We start from the raw sequence: 17,929 nt of genomic DNA, 5'->3' as shown, positions 1-17,929 counted from the left end.
TTAATGTGAAGTTGTTCAATCTTGCCATTCATTCTTTACTGATGAGTAGCGTCCCTAGCACCCTCAATCTTGGGTGGCTCATGGGAGTACATTTTTCAGGACCGTACAGCCAAAGGAAGCCCTGTCCCTGGAGGCCTTATCAACTTTGTAATGAGTGATAAAAGTATGAGGTTTAGACCAAGTGGCTGCAGCACAAATGTTATCAAGGAGCAATATGGCTTGGAATGCAGAAGATGTAGAAACTGCTCTGGTAGAATGAGCTTTAATCTTGTGTAGTAAGGGCATATTAGCAGCTGAAGAAACAAAGGTGATACAATCAGAAAGCCATTCTGAAAGCATTTTAGCCACTGGTCTACCTTTTCTGGCTTCAGAGAAAGACACACAGAGCTGGTCTGATTTTCTAACATCTTTTGTTCTGTCCAAATAATATCTGAGCTGTCTATGAACTTCAAGTTTGTGCAGCATATAATCAAGTTTATTGGAATGGTTAGGGAAAAGGACTGGCAACTCAATGACTTGGTTGATATTAGATTCCGAACAAACTTTGGGCAAAAAGGAAGGGTTTGTCCTAAGAGATACTCTGTCAGCATGAAAAAACAAATAAGGAGGGCTGATAGATAAAGCTTGAAGTTCTGACACTCTGTGGCCAGAAGTAATAGCCCCTAGAAATATATTTTTCCATGATAAAAATTTGAGGTCACAAGATGATGCTGGTTCAAATGAGGGGAGAATTATACGAGATAGCATAAAGTTTAGATTCCAAGGAGAATAAGTTTTCACTGGAGGCCTCATGTGAAAGGTTCCTTTGAGAAAGGCCTTGGACAACTTGTGGGCCATAATGTTTAGCTTGTCAACTCTGAGATGAAAGTTAGATATAGCAGCCAACTGTACCCGAACTGTAGTGGCTGCAGCTCCTTTATTAAAGATCATAGTCAAGAATTCCAAAATGGGGCTTGATAAGGATCAATGTTCTGCTTAGAGGCCCAAATGGAAAATCTCTTCCACTTACTAAGATATAATCTTCTGGTGGATGGCTTATGGGAAGACAAGAGGATCTGCCTTGTTTCATTAAAAAGGTTATGAAGCCTGGCTATGAGGGGAACTGCAGCAGTCAAGCTGTTAGCTTCAGTGACTGCAAGGAAGGATGGAGGTCCCCTGAAGGATGTGTCAGAAGGTCCGGAACTGGGTCCAGAATCCATAGATCCTCCATGAGATGATGATGAAGAAATGGGAACCAAATCTGCCGAGGCCAATGAGGGGCTATAAGAATGATAGTCCTTCCCAGCGACTTTGCTTTCTGTAGACGTCTGGGCATTAGTGGGATTGGAGGAAATGCATAAAGGAGACCCGGAGCCAATCATGTACGAGTGCGTCTCTCAGGGGTTCTCCCAGAGGGGGAATCAGGGCAAAGTAGCTTCTGCATTTCGTGTTTATGTGAATGGCAAAAAGATCACAACAAGGCTTGCCCCATTTGTGGAAAATCCTGTCCACAATCTCTTGTTTGAGAGACCACTCATGCGGCAATAAGATTGCCCTGCTTAGTTTGTCTGCAATCACGTTAGATCTCCCCGGGATGTGCATTGCCAACAGAAAGTGCTGGGAGGAGACAGCCCACTGCCAAACTCTGAGAGCTTCTCGGCAAAGGGGTAAGACTTGGTCTCACCTTGCTTGTTCAAGTACCAGACCACTGACATATTGTCTGTCTGAATTGCAATCGTCCCTAGAGGAAGAGAGTCCTGGAAGTATGGCAACACCAGAAGTACTGCTGTCATCTCCAAAACAGTTTAAGAGTCACATCTGTATATCAATGCAAATGTGACTTTTGATCCATCCATGTGCCTTGGGCAGTCCTTCCTTGAAAATACTCCCCCCATCCTATCAGGGAAGGGTTCGTGGTCACAGTGGCTACTGGAGGGGGTAGAACAAAGGGGTGTCCTATGGTTACATGTAGAGACGTCAACCACCACTGGAGATCTCTCTTGCAAGAGTTCATAATTAAAATCATGTGACTCATTGGAAATTCCTGATAAGACCATTGAGTGAACAGCAGCCACTGAAGAATCCACATATGTATCCTTGCTAATGGTATGGCCAAGATCACTGCTGCCATCAAACCATATACTTTCAAAACTTCTGCTGCTGGTGCTCTGTCCTTCAACACCAATGAGCTGACATGCTGGTGAAGACGAAAGACCCTCTCGATTAGCAGTCGTAGAGTGGTGGTTGAAGTATCTAACTCTACTCCTATAAAGACGATATGCTGCTATGGTGACAAGGCAGACTTTTCTGAGTTGACTGTAATGCCTAAGTGATTGCAGAGTGTCAGAGTGTATTCCATTGCCTGAATCAGTTGATGCCTGGTGGTGGAGGTAAGCAGCCAATCATCTAGGTACGGAAACACCTGGAATCCTAGATGCCTCAGGTGAGCCGTGACCACTGCCATGCATTTGGTGAACACTCTGGGGGGCTGTAGTGAGACCAAAGGGCAGGGCTCAAAATTGATAATGACTGGCTCCCAGCCAGAAATGCAGATGATCCCTGGATGGTCTGGCCATTTTTATGTGATAGTACGCATCCTTGAGATCTATCAAGCACATCCAATTGTCTCTCCCTGAAAAGGGAAGTATGGACTGTAGCGTGACCATCCGGAACTTCTCTTTCTTCACAAATTGGTTGAGTCTGCAGTGGTCCAAAATAGGTCTCCAGTCCCCTGTTTTCTTTGGAACCAAAAAGAATCTTGAGTAAGTTCTGGATCCTGTTTGGTCTGCTGGGACTGGCTGGATGACTTTTCTAGCAACTTGTAGACTTCTATAGTTGCTTGTTCCCTGTAACTGGGTGTAACATCCGGGATTCTCCTTGCAGATGTGGGTGGAGGGAAGAAAGGTACGAAATACCCTCTGGAAATAATACTTTGTACCCAGCTGTCATTTGTTATATCTTGCCAGGCATCTAGGTACAAAGATAAGTGTCCCCCAACTGCCCCCAGAGCAGGACAGCGGGCCTCCTTTCAGGAGCACTGATAGGGCTGACCAGAGAAGTGATCTTTGTCACCCCAGTGTTGCAGACCCCCTCCGCAAGGGCGGCATCTTCCATTATTACCCCCTCCTCTGCCACTAGATGGGGGTTCACCACGTATCCTGAAATGCTCTTCGGGCTTTTTGGAACCACATCTTTCCTCCCCTTTGGCCTTTGGGGTAAGGCCAAGTAGGGGTAGAAAAATGGACTTCGATGGCAGACAGAGTCTTTCCCTCCTGTTCACACCTGGTCAAAGTTTCCTTCACTTTAGACCCAAAGAGAGATGAGCCATCAAAAGGGGTGTTGCCAAATAAAGACTTAAAGGGCTCCGTGAAGGAACACAAGCACATCCAGGAATGTCTTCATAGAGCAATTCCTGTACCCGCTTCCTTATTCATCCCATCAGCTGCATACGATAGGAGACGCATGGACAAGTTCACAATGGAATTTAGGGTAGAAAGCTGGGCGGCAACTTTGTCAGAAGCCCCTGCAGCTATAGTACCCTGAAGAGTATCTCCCAGCTCCTTAAGGAGATCTCTTTGCAGTGTGGTGAAATGGGTCAAATAGTTCAGGGATCAGAGTGTAAAAGTTGCTGAACTAAACATGCGTTTCCCATATCGATCTATGATCCTGGACTCTCTGTTAGGAGGATGGATTGACGAGGTAGTCTCAGACATTTCCTTTTTGGTGGCTTCCGCCTTCACCATGGCATCAACAGGGACTCTCTTGGACAAAAAGGATTTATCCACGGGGGAAGAAATTAACTTGTTAGGCCTCCGAGGGACTGGTTCCATGGACTCCGGTGACTCCGACGCCCACCGAGACATGAGCTGCATGAGCTCATTGAGGTGGAAGGTTGAGACCCGAAAGCCTTCAGGAGAACTGACTCATCCTCAGTAGGGCTTTTGGACTGCCAATCACCCCTCTGCCTAAGGATCTCAAGTATCTCCGCAAAGGAGATATCCTCAGAGGGGGATCATGAGGACCTTTCTAACTCATCCCAGTCAGTGTCAGATGTCAAAGACTTCTGTGGGGAGTGCAAGTGTCTCCTCTTGCACAATCTCTTCCTGGGGACCTCCTCAGTGTGAGCCTCTGGGGAGGTCTCAGAAGAGCAAGGGGGCCCTGTGGGGCTATCTGAGGCTCAGGGTCTCTACGCTTGGCCTCGATGATGGAGGCAGAACTGGACACAGGTGCTTTGGGGGAAGAAGAGGCCAGACCTGGTGTCGAGGATGTCTTTGGGGACAAGGCTGTCCTCATGGCTTTGAAGGCATCAAGGCTCCGATGAGAAGGAGTCGACAGACCCGAAGGAACCACCAGCCCCTCCTGCACCGAGGCCGTGGGCTCCGAGCTGGAGGTAGGAGCCGAGCTCATCTGAGATGAGGCCCCGAGAGGAAGAGTTGGCACTGACAAGTCAGTGCAACTATCCTTCCCAGACCTGACAGGAGAGTGTCAGCTCCTAGAGTCCCCGGTTGGCACTGAAAACATCAGAGTAGATGGAACCAATGACACCGGAGCAGGTCTCGGCTCCAATGGCTCCACGATCAGCAGGTCGGCCCCCTCCAGCTCCGAAGGTCTGGTATGGCTCAGAGGAGGAGCAGTCAATTCCGAGGTGGTGGTCTTCGGTTCTGATGCTAGGCTCAGAGCTGAAAACAATTTAGCAAGCCCTGGTGCCCATAAGAGCTTCTGCACCAATCTGTCCATATCCAAATCCAAGAGGCTGACAGAAGACCTAAAGGAGTGTATTGACGGTACCGACTGAAGGAGTGGAGATGCAGGTCTCTCAGATACTGGCTCCAGAACTGTGGGCCGGCACTGAAACTAGAAGACACTCGGCTCCGAGGGCTGTGGAGCCGATGTCCCAGAATCCTCAATTTTTTTTAGACTTTCTTGACTCTCTAGAAACCTTTGAGTCTCCTGAAGATTTTGAAGACTTGGAGGACTTGCTGGCCCCATCCTGGTCGCTCAAAGCTTCGGCAAAAGGATGTTTCATCAAGCCTCAATCAACAAGCTTCCTTTTCTTCTCCAATAATACCCTTGAGGAAAAGGAGTGGCAAATACTGCAGAACTCCTGCAAATGCACAGCACCTAAACAATATACACACTGAACGTGCCCATCAGTCATAGACATCTTTTGCCCGCAGTCTGGACATTTCTTGAATCCAGACTTTGGGTGTTTGTCCTTATCCTCAGACATATCCAAAGAAATATTCCTGTAGACTTAACACTAGAAACAAAGCCACACAAGTCTAAATACAGCCTAAAAGTCACAGTCAGTTCTTATCACAAAAAAAAAATGCCTAGGCTCAAGTTAACAAGCCTAGAAAACAGCAGATAACTATTGTAACAATAGAAAACACACACTCTAAACAACAGCCCTAGAGAAAAAGAGCCAACACTGGCTAAATATGTATAATTATATGTCTATATATCTATATATCTATAGAAAAACAACCAAGCCAAACACAAGGCCACTACCACTAAGCTAACTATTCAAAAGGCACACAAAGGGAAGAGATGTTAGAGAAAACTACAGAAACTACTCTAGGACTAATCTAATGAATAATATAGAAAAATTTGAGAATAACTTGCAAAAAAACTTGGATTTTTTTTTGTTGTAAATTGGCTCGAGCGAACTGGAACGACTGAGATCCGTGCCACGGCAAACTAGATCTGAGGTAATTCCGGCAGTGCATCATGGGATAAGCGGCTTGGTCTCGAGCTACTGGTAAACCTTGAGCTTTGCAAACAGCTGTATCGGAGCCGATGGATCAGCTCCGAACCCATCAGTAAAGAATGAATGGCGAGATTGAACAACTTCACATCAAACTTTAAAAAAAACAGAGTTCAAACATAATTTTTTGCAAGGAGCAAGCCCCCATGCAACCCCTACATCCACTGCCAATTATATATACCAACTTCGATATCGCACAGTCTCAGAGAAAGGGCATATTTCCCTACCCCAAGAACTGTGCTATCTCACACACCTCTTGACCATCTGTGCATTCATATATATTCAATTCCCCTATATCTATGTTTATATCTATACATACATCAATTCCAGGGTCATATAAATACCAACATGGGATAAATCTTCTAAAACAAATAAGTTATTATTAGTGCACAAGTACAAACAACTTTAGCAGTCACTGGATTTCCTATACACCCAACCCAGACCACAAGTAAAACAGTAAACCAAATCGTGAAAATAAAATAAGAGCAAAGTATCAAACAGGCACAAGAACTGCACAAGAAAGGACTTTTTACCCTACGCAGCCAAATCACATCGACTTAAATTGTAAAGCAAAAGTGTCAGAAGTAATGAAAAAAGCATTACTCTTACCCTGTGTTCTGCAAAACACCACAATTCAACAACATATAGTTTGATATGCTTACCCATCAAACAAATGATATCGGGAACAAACACATAGCCCCTGCACAAATTCAGTCTAAGTGTACATCACCCTGTTACCTGGCACCTTATGGTGTGTGTGTGTGTATATGCAGTCCACAGTAATGTAATAAAACATAATATATATATGCATGGTACCATCAAATATGGTCAAAATTACTTAATATCAACATCTGTTTAGTCGACAATTTAGTTGACTAAACAAATAGATAATGTGTAAAAACTGCATAATTTCTGAGGTTGGGGAATATGCCCTTTCCCAGTATTGTGCTATTACAGAGTTAGTACATATAATTAGCAGGGAGCATGGGGGCGCAGGAGGGCTTGACAACCCCCCCATGAAAAAGTGTGTTATTTTTTGATTGCATGCTCTGAAAGATTCCTTTGGTGCATGCAGATTGGCATGTCGATGATTGTGTTGTCAACATTTATATGTGATAATGTTATTTAGTAGACAAATATATAGATGAAACTTCCACAGGCTACTGACATCACCCCCCATCACATCATGCTCCTTTATGATCTTCTCCAGTCTTGAAGACAATGGATCCAGGTTATTCTTTTAATTATTTAGTGATATTACCATTTGCCTTTTTAGGCTGTTTCATGAATTTTTTCCAGAATTTACAACTTTTTCACAGATTTCTGATTTGTTAGGCTGAGGCCTTTAAGTAATCACCAGTATGACTTGGTTACTTCCATGGGTAGACAAGTACACATCTGTTATCAGGCATATAAAAGTTCTTGGGATTGTAACATGACAACTTCATGTGTCCCATCTGCATACATTTCAGTAACATGATGACTAAGAGGCATCACAAGGTTATTAAGGCCTTCATGACATCTAAAGCCTTAGAGAAGCTGCGGTGGTACAGCGGTAGCATTGTTGCCTCACAGCAAGAGGTTCTCCTGTTCGATTCTCGGCTGGAGTGCCTTCTGTGTGGAGATTGCATGTCCTCCCCGCGGTTGAGTAGCCTCTGAAAGACATGCGTGAATGGGCGTGCCTTCACTGAAGGTTGGGCATCGGGCTGGCAACTCGGCACCGTAAAAATCTACTGCCAATCATTAGCAGACCCAAGTTCCGCTGTGGCGACCCCTAACCAGGAAAAGACGAAAAGACAAACAGCTACATCTACTTTGGGTAATATATCACTATGTCCCACTGCAACTTCTGATTTCTCTACAGTTTCTAAAACCCTTTGCTGATCACCTGAATGAAAAGATCACATACACCCAAAGAGCCGGTAAAACAACAGGACTTATGGATTTGGTATTAAAATATTCTCATAAAGACACGGATATGGCTGTACCTTACTTTAAAGCTGAGAAACATGAAATGGAACAGCTAAAACAAATAATGTTAAATTCAGATTTGGATAAATTTGCAATATTTCATGTTACTGATTCTAAACCAGAAAAAAATAGAATCAGAAGAGCAGTGAGAAGACTGTTCAGTCTAATTGCTTACCATTACTGTCATAGGTACGTACTAGGCTAGCTGCCCTTGCAGGCCATTTTAAGCCTATCCATTTTCCCATTTTGTGCTTGACATAACCTATCTCATTTGGTTATAGACTGGTCTTACCCATCCCATGGTTGATAACTAGAAGTAGAGGTCTCAGCACAGAACCTTGGGGGACTTGATTGGTGACTGGTCTCTTTATGAAGGTAAATTCCTCTATTTTGATTATCCTGTCTGTATGCCAGTTAGCAATCCAGCAGGTGGCATAGAGGTTTATTCCCAGCTTATTTCGCTTTTCTGCTATGCGTGAGTAGGAAATCGTGTTAAATGCTTTGACCTTTTCAAAAAAATACAGCAGGTTGAAGAAGCATGACCTGCCTTTAACAAATCCATACTGAGACTGGTCTAGTGTTTGGAGGTTCCAGATATCCTAATTAATTAATTCCATGATAAGTCTTTCCATGGCTTTGCATATGAAGCTGGTCACACTTATGTCTCTGTAATTGCTTGGATCTGTTGAAAGTCCTCCCTTATGCAGGGGGATGACTGTAGCTGTTCTCCATTTGCTTGGTAGAAAACCTGTATGCTTTATTGTTGAATACATGACAGAGTAAAGGCAAAACTTGAGTATTGAACAACCTTCGCATCTCCCATTCATCCTATACGTTAGAAATTATACCTAAAATTCATTAAGAGCAATAGGTAGCAGCTATTACATACTTGGATGATAGAATTCAGACCAGAGTTAAGACTCCCATCACCATGAGGCTACAAGGATCTTTGAGTTTCTCACAGTACCACTACTGATACGATTCCCAATTATGTGCATCCCACCAAAAGCAGCACTGCTGCTCCTTTCTCATATGTCAGCCTTTGAGGTCTACAGTCCAACTTGAATTTAGCAGATTCTGGTCTCTCAGCTCCTTTCAACCAGGTTTTGTGAAGCAGATGTCACCAGGACTGATATCAATGATCCAGCTGTCAGTCAAATTGATATTAGTTTGTCCACTGTCACTTCAGCCAATGTCAGCCAAATTAGTTCCTTACCTTCATCTACTCATTGTTAGTCTATACAGTGTTTGCATACCTAATGTTGATGGTTCTAATGTCAGTGCACTGGACACCACTTAGACTGACTTTGCTGTTCCCAGCATCTCTTACTTGTTCTCTTAGAAAGGCTCTTTCTCCTTCACAGCTGGTAATTATTGTACTACCATAGAGTAACTTGCATTACTGGTATCAGCTGCTCACTCTTCACATGCAGAGAACAACCCATTACATTCCATGAGAGAATCTTGACTTTTGATTTAGAACTGCTCCACCTCCTCACTTGTACAGAGCAATCAAGTATTTTCCAGGGGAGAACCTTGACCTCTGATTCTAATCCCAGCTGCTGCACACTCAGCAGTGAACCACTCAGTGTACATCAGACAGCACCAGTAGGACAACATCATCTGTAAACATCAGAGTTACAACCTTACTTTCTCAAACTAGATACCCTCCAAATCTCAGTTCTGCCTTAATATCTTGTCTAAGAAAGTTATGAACAAGGGGAGACCAGGCACACCCCTCTCAGGGTCTTGTACTCCTGTTAAATATATATGACATAACAATGAGGACATAATTCTCATTCTGTAAATACAGGGACCAAATGGCATGCAGCAGTGGCCCCAGAACCCCATAGTGTTATAGCACCTTCACAGAATATTCTAGGGTACTTGGCCACATGTTTTCCCCAGGTCCACAAAACACATGCAGACAGAACTGCCAAAATCCAGGGATCTATCCAATATGCATGTATGAGCAAACAGTTATTCCAGGTTGAAAATGGAAACTGCATTGCTCCTTCTGAATCATAAGATCAGTTAACAGACAGTCTCTCCTTTCCAGCACCCTGGCATAGATTTCCCCAGAGGGTTCAACAAGTGTCATCCCTCTATAACTGTTGCTTCTGTCCCTGTTTTAAAAATGGGGACCACAACCTCAGCTTAGCAATCCAGGCATATTGTTCCTGCCTTCTAGGCAATGTTGAAAAGATACAGTAACTATTACACCCAAAAACAGCCAGTGCCTTCAGCATTTCCATTCAGATTTCCTCCACTCCTGCAGCCTTGCCACTGTGGAGCTTTTTAATCACTGCTGTGACCTCATCTACAGAAATGTATCTAATCTCACCTGCTGCTTCTACCACTGCCTCTTCAGATACAGACACGTCCACTGGATAAGGAGTTCCCCAGTGTTTTCCTTCCACCTTCAAAATGTTCCCACTGAGGTCAGTTTTTCTTCAACCTTGTTGGGAATAGCCATGATGATGTCCTTCTCACCCCACTGAGTTGTGAGATGGTTTGCCAGAACCTCTGTGAGACTATACCACTAGTCCAAAGTGAGAGAAAAGTAGGCTTACGGTACATTTAGAGAGAAAGCCAGAGGAGAGAAAAAGACAGAAGTAAGGATGTGAGTGAAGAAGAGAAATGTAAGGTATGATTAAGTATTTGTTCACATCTAGGGATATAGTTTATCCTGTTGTTTTTTAACATGAAACATCTTTATTAAATTATCATGGATGACATAGGCCATGTTACAATCATATAAATAACAATAAACCTTAGCGACACAAACCATGTGACACAACTGTAACTGTAAACATTATACATAACTTTTAACATATCCAGTCATTGTTAGTCAACCATTACACAGCTCATTTAAATCCTGCCTTCTTTTAAACCTCATTCCTCCTCTACATGTATTAATCCCACAGTTCCCATATTTCCTATGTAATTTGCTCCTACCCTTTTCTAAAGATCTCAGTTCCAGCTGCTTTAACTCTGTTACTATAGTCACTACATCTAGTAAAGTTGGTTTAAACTTTGATTTCCATTTTCTAGTAATTGCTTCTTTGGCAGCAATCATAATTAGACTCAGCAAGGCCTTACTATGTCTAGGCAATTCCGAGTTTGTATCATAGCTCAAAAAATACTTTATGTTGGTGTTGAGTAAGAACATAGAAGGTTTTTGGCTAGGAAGTCTTTCAGAATGGTTTGGAAGGATAGGAGAGAGGGTATTGACCTGATGAACAGAGATAAGATTTGTGGGGACACAGGAGTTTTTGGCCGCTAGACCATAATGACTGACTAGGAATACAGTTGTGTAGAATGTTATTTAATGCTGGACAAGCATATGGATTCTAGATAATTTTATAGACGGAAAGAAGCTGTGTATATGTCAGTTGATGGGGTAGTTCTGACCAAAGCAGGCCTTTTAGTGCTGTACAGTAGTAGTTTCTGAAAGGGGTATTTGCTGCAAATTTAGCAACTTGAGGAGAGAAGTAGTGGCAAGTTTAGCTTTGGTTGCATCAGTGAGAATGTTTTTGGCTCCATAAAGCATCCCTAGTTTTTGGTGAGTTTGTCTTATGCAATTTTATATATGCAGGCCAAATTTAAGATTATCATCCACTGTCACCCCTAATAATTTGCTATGAGAAGTGACTTTAATGATTTATTTATCAAGAGGGAGGAATTTTAACTTTTTTTTTCAAGGGAGAGTGATTTGGGGAGAAAAGGAGTAGTTTGTTTTTCTAGGCTTGAGCATGAGTTGTGAGTTACAAAGCCATGTTTCATTTGGTGTTAAATCTTCCTGAGTAATTTTATGGAGGTGTGCATGTTGTCAGATGTGCAAACAAGTGTGGAGTCATCTGTGTACTGTATTAGGGAGGCTTGTTGTGTGGATGTGTGCAGAGTGTGGTGAGAAAGTTAAAGAGGAGGGGACCAAGGATAGAGCCTTGGGGTAGACTGGTGGTGACTGGGAGGTGAGGAGACAGCATGGAGTGCCATTTTACTGACTGATACCTATTTAATCGGTAGCCTTTGAACCATAGAAGGGTGGGCTGAGAGAGACCTAATGATGACATTTGAAGTAGAATTTTGCTATGACAGACTGCGTCAATGGCTTTGGACATGTCTAGAAATAAGGAGGAGACTAGTTTGCCATTATCTCTAGTTTTATTGATACTATCTGTATAGGTTAGAAATGCAGTATTAGTACTATATGAAGGATGGAAAACATGTTGTGTGGGAGACAGAAGAACTTCCTGCAGGAGATAGTTGAGCAATTGTTTCTGAATACATTTCTCAAGTATTTTGGTGAAGGGAGATAAGATTACTATAGATCTAAAGTTAGTAATGTCTGTTGATTTTCTTCCTTTGTGCAGAGGGATAATGTGTGACTTTTTCCTGAGAAATGGAATGTGGGATTCCTGGCCTGACCTATTTATAAGAAGTGAGACACGATACGCAATACTGTCAGCTGCTATTTTAAGGTATTTGCTTGGAAGGCCATCAGCTGAAGTACAGTATGGTTTGAGTTTAAGAGTAGTTTTATGTGGGATCTAGGCACAGGTTTGAAGGTGAGAGTGGATGTAGTGATACAATGCTGCTGGGCAGGTTTAGGATTAGATGTCGGGAATCCCTGGTAACAGATGCTATACTATCTATGAAATAAAAGTTGAATTGTATTGGGAGAGGGGTTAGGGTTGAACTTATGGCCAGGATGCAAGATTTCTTTAATGGCTGTCCAGACATTTTCAGGGCTGTGTTTACTATTATTCTGAAAGTTACTGTAGTATAGCTTTTGTCTTTATTAATGTGATTTTAGTATGATTATGAAGCATTCTGAAGTTTTTAAGATATTGTGATGTGTGAGGCCCCTGCACTGGCACAGTAATCAAGGAGCCTCAATCCTCACCACTAGCACCAGTGAGGGATGTGCACATTGGGAGGATGACAAGTACATGCACAGTAAAGTACAATTTCTCTTAAGAGCATGAAGAGATCAGTCAGTCTGGGGAGGTTTCTCCCTCTCTCTCCAGGTACCCCAGTAAGACTCCCCACTGGCACAGCTATAGGGTTAAGATCTCAGCAGAGTGGGCAAGCCAAAACCTCCAGCACCCACTCTGTCCAACCAGCACTTCATGTCCCTGCCAAAGTAGCTGACACACACACACACACACACACACTTTAAGATTTGATTTATATACAAACACACAGACACTCTTGGGGAAGGCTGGCACAGGTTCACTGCCACCAACAACTAGTTATTGGCTACTATAAGGCCCTTCCCAAAGGGTGACATATTCTACTGTGTAATGTTACTATTATCAAAATGGTAAGCGTGACCAAGACTAAGGCTATTTAGGAGTGGTCTATATAGTGTCACCAAATACATATGCAAGTACTCTAAGAACTTAAATATCGCAAAGCAAACCAGCCACAATTAAACGGTTTAAATATATTTAATAATAACTTCTCTGAAGTCCAGGTCAATACAAAAGGACTCTGGCTGAAAAATTTTTCAGATGATTGCAAGTTGCAAGCTTTTATTAACTCCCCAAGTGATGTTGACATCCTACAGAATGGCCTCACTGAGACCAGTGACTGGTGTCAGAACCATGGCCTTAAGCTCAATGCCAAAAAATGTGTCGTCATCCCCTTTGCAAAAAAACCCGGTTCCCATGAATTATCACACTGATGGTAGTCCACTGAACACAGAAGGTGTTATAAGAGATCTGGGAACACAGGTTGACAGCAACTTCTCTTTTTAGCACCACATTGCCACTGTGGTCAGAAAGTCCTTCTATGTGGCACATCTCATTAATAAGGGTTTTGCATCCAGGAAGAAAGAGGTAATTGTCTCCCTCTACTCTTCCCTCATTAGGCCAGTCATCGAGTACAATGCTCCATTTGGCATGTACCTCACTAGACACCTGCAACAACTAGAGAGGCTGCAAAAGTACCTCACAAAGAGGATCCTAGGCCTTAAACACTTGTCTTATATGGACAGACTCAAAAAACTCCAACTATTCTCTGTCTCATATCGCCTACTTAGAGGCTTCAGAATCACAGGAAATATTTTAATATAGCATTGCAGGACAGTCTCCCATAAATACAGAAAACATCTAAACTAATCTTACTATGTTCCTACCTATCTCTAAGAGAAATACTATACCTAAATCCAACTTACAGAGCAAGGCAAATAAGGATATAGTGCTAGAGATGATCACTGACAATCAGGTATTGTAGCTGAGATGGTGTAGTTGCTAGGGTCTGATATTAGGATCCATTCTAATAGGGAATTTGATACCTTGCTATAATGTGTGGAACTATAAATTAGTAGTAGGAAACCAAATAAGTTCACTCTAGATGTAGAGGAGTTAGAGTTTATGTCCAACCAATTGGCATTCACATCACCTGGTAGTAGTACTTATTGTGGAATTGTGGTGGATATCCAGTGCAGGATATCTTCCAGTATAAAATGCAGAAAACAGAAAATCCCTCAGCACTGAATAAAGCAACCAACGTAGAACTCCAAGTAACAGAAAAGCAAAAAGACACGTTGGTCACACACAGCAGGCAACTTTAATCCAAAAATAGTAAGCGCTTTCACGGAATCCTTCTGCTTCATCAGACTAGCGGAAGGATTCCATGAAAGAGCTTACTATTTTTGGATTAAAGTTGCCTGCTGTGTGTGCCCAACATGGCTTTTTGCTTTTCTGTATCATCCAATATAGTTGTATTGTCACCAGTACTGATGTAAAGGACAGTAATACATATTTGATTATAATTGTTTAATTTCAGGAAAGTAATAAGAAGCTCTTCTGAATTTTGGTATTGGTTTGTTATAAGGGGACATGTGGTATTAAAGCGATACTGCTATCGTTCCTCTTTATATGGTCATTGCGGATGATACTATATCTGGCAGGAAGAAATTTCAGAGTTTTTATGCTGGGTTTAAGCTAAGTTTCAGTTATAATAAGAATATCAGGCTTATGATGGGTAATCCAGGCATGTAGTCCAGTAATTTTATTTCTAATGCTTCTAACATTTATGGCAGCAAAAGTCAGATTACCGGGTTAGGGGTTTGACCATTGAAGGGATAGAGTATGGTGTGGAAGAGAATTGTCTTTATGTTCATTGTGACACAGGTGGGGACAAGATTAGCTTGACTGTCTCCTACTAGAAGGATATGAATATATTGGGGAATTACTGATACATGTTTTTTGGCGAGTATTTTTCCACTTAATTTTGTTTTAGTTTGAATTGAAATGGAGTTTATCAGGCTATATTTGGATTAAAGGTGAGGGGCATCATTAAATAGATTTGGTGCAATGTATGGAGAGTCCAGGGAGAAAGCATGACTAGGTGGTTGAGAAAGAGTTGGAGATATGTTGGGAGCTATTATAGAGCCATGGTAGGATGAAAGATGAACCAGTAGCAGGACAAGAATAGAGGAGAAGCTGAGTAGTAGTATGATTAAGTAAAGGGATCTGTGTGTTACATTTGGCAGGTAGTTAGGGATCAAGAAGGAAAAGAAGCTGCAGAGCAGAAGGATATTTAGTGGTGGTGGAGTTTGAAAGCTGATAAAGGATAGGTAGAAAAGAAGTATTTTCAATGAAGGAAGAGAGTTGGGTTTTCCTAGTATCTTCTCTGGAATGTAAGGAACAGACAGGGTCTAAAAGGCTAGAGTATGAGAGTGCAAGTAAAACTGGAAAAAGTGAGGGTTTATTTGGGAAAAGTAGAGGATACAATGTAGAATAGATAGGTGCTGTTTGGAAGGAGTGTGACTATGAAAGTTGAGAATTAGGTAAAAAGAAACAGGAGTGTGTGTATGATAACAAAAAGGTTGTTTGGGAGAGTTAAGGAGTACGAGTCACAAGTTTAATGTGTGTGTAGAATGTAATAGTAGACTAAGAGGGAGTGAATTGGGGGTAGGGTAGTGAAGCAAAGCCAAGCATAGTAGGCTTCCACCCTCAGATCAAATTACAACAGATAGTAATCAGTCTATAGATAATACAAAATAATTTACAGACAGGTACAAAGTACAAAAGGTTTTCTTTCACTTCCTAAATGCAGACACCTGCAGGCCAGGAAGACTAAGTAACTGTCATAGTTGGTGTACTCTACTGGTCAAGAGGAAGGACAGAGACCAAATTAATGTCTGGTTATTAGACTGCACGGATAACTCTGTCAGTATATGGTTAATAGACTGCAAGAACAGCTCTGTCAGTGGTGTGGATGTTAAAAACTATTTTCCCGCACACACAGGCACATATATGACTAGATAAAGTTAATACTCGGTAAAGTTCTTCAAGTTAAATTTGCTTACATTGTACTAAGACCAAATTCTCAGTGAAAATGTTTGGGCATTGGCCCTTGTGGCAGAGCTTTACAGTATCAGGGTTAGATGTACTGACCTGAGGCTCTGAATGAAAAGAAAAGAGAAAAATTCTACTGAACTGTCATATTACATTGAGGAAATAAATGTAGTATTCATTATAAAAAGAGATGGAGGAAGGACCACAGTGAGTCAGAGCAAGAGTATATGAGGAAATGATAAGACTATAGAAATGGTAAAAAAGTTTATGAATGCAAACTGAAAGTAGGTTAGCAGGAGGTATACTGATAGAAACTACAGTAATGCAGTTTGTGTGTGTGTGTGTGTGTGTGTGTGTGTGTGTGTGTGTGTGTGTGTGTGTGTGTGTATATATATATATATATATATATATATATATAATTGTATAAAACAAGTTTTCATAACACAGTACTACACTGATAAACACAATATAAAACCATCACTTAGTAACATTCATGGGATTAACCAGTATATCAAGAGAGTGTTTTATATATATATATATATATATATATATATATATATATATATATATATATATATATATATATATATATATATATATATATATATATATATATATATATATATGGGTCTACTTCAGAATGTCGACCGTTCAGAATGTCGACTTTCATATGGCTGACACCATATGATCGACATTCCGAAAGACTGACATCCTGAAATAACACCATTTACCTACCTGTAAACACAGTAAAACTGTGTTATGCAGGAGGACAAGCCCTCCTGCACCCCCCACACCCCCTGCTACTTAAATATTCTCACTACGAGATCCCACTACAGTGCAGGAAAGGGGAATCTCCCAGTCCCGCACTGTAGTGCAATCTCCGCTATCATTTCTCAGCCTTTCAAATGTTCGCTCATATGGTTTACAGTGTTTATCACCACTGTGTCTTCATTCTTACCATATTTCTTCTGACTTTCTACATACTGTTTAACACCACTGTGTCTTCATTCTTACCATATTTCTTCTGACTTTTTACATATTGTTTATCACCATTGTGTCTTCATTCTTACCACATTTCTTCTGACTTTTTACATATTCTTTATCACCACTGTGTCTTCATTCTTACCATATTTCTTCTGACTTTCTACATATTTTTTATCACCATTGTGTCTTCATTCTTACCATATTTCTTCTGACTTTTTACATACTGTTTAACACCATTCTGTCTTCATTCTTACCATATTTCTTCTGACTTTCTACAAACTGTTTAACACCACTGTGTCTTCATTCCTACCATATTTCTTCTGACTTTTTACAGAGTTTATCACCATTGTGTCTTCATTCTTACCATATTTCCTCTGACTTTTTACATGCTGTGTATCACCATTGTGTCTTCATTCTTACCATATTTCTTCTGACTTTTTACATATTGTTTATCACCATTGTCTTCATTCTTACCATATTTCTTCTGATTTTTACATATTCTTTATCACCACTGTGTCTTCATTCTTACCATATTTCTTCTGACTTTCTACATATTTTTTATCACCATTGTGTCTTCATTCCTACCATATTTCTTCTGACTTTTTACATATTGTTTATGAGTGCCATACATGCCGAGATGCAACCGAGCAGGATCATAGAATGAGCCCACTTATCTGATCAACTCATTCCCACCCAATAGATATGAAAAGTGGCACCCTTAACAGTCTAAACATCCTCAGAGTCCTAAGTGTTTGCAGAAAATCAGGTTAAAAAGAAGCCAAGCAATTGTAAATATCTTGTGAGCAATAAATTATGTTTAAAAAGTAGAAACATCAGCACTGTTCAAGAAAATCTCTCTATTATAATGATCACACTAAATGTATTCAAAGCCATTTCTTCATTATTATATTAT

This window comes from Protopterus annectens, chromosome 9.part0 (assembly GCF_019279795.1).
Source record: "Protopterus annectens isolate FY-2018-M chromosome 9.part0, PAN1.0, whole genome shotgun sequence".
Classification (NCBI taxonomy): Eukaryota; Metazoa; Chordata; order Ceratodontiformes; family Protopteridae; genus Protopterus; species Protopterus annectens.
The sequence above is the reverse complement of the archived record's forward strand: the minus strand, read 5'-3'. Positions refer to the sequence as shown.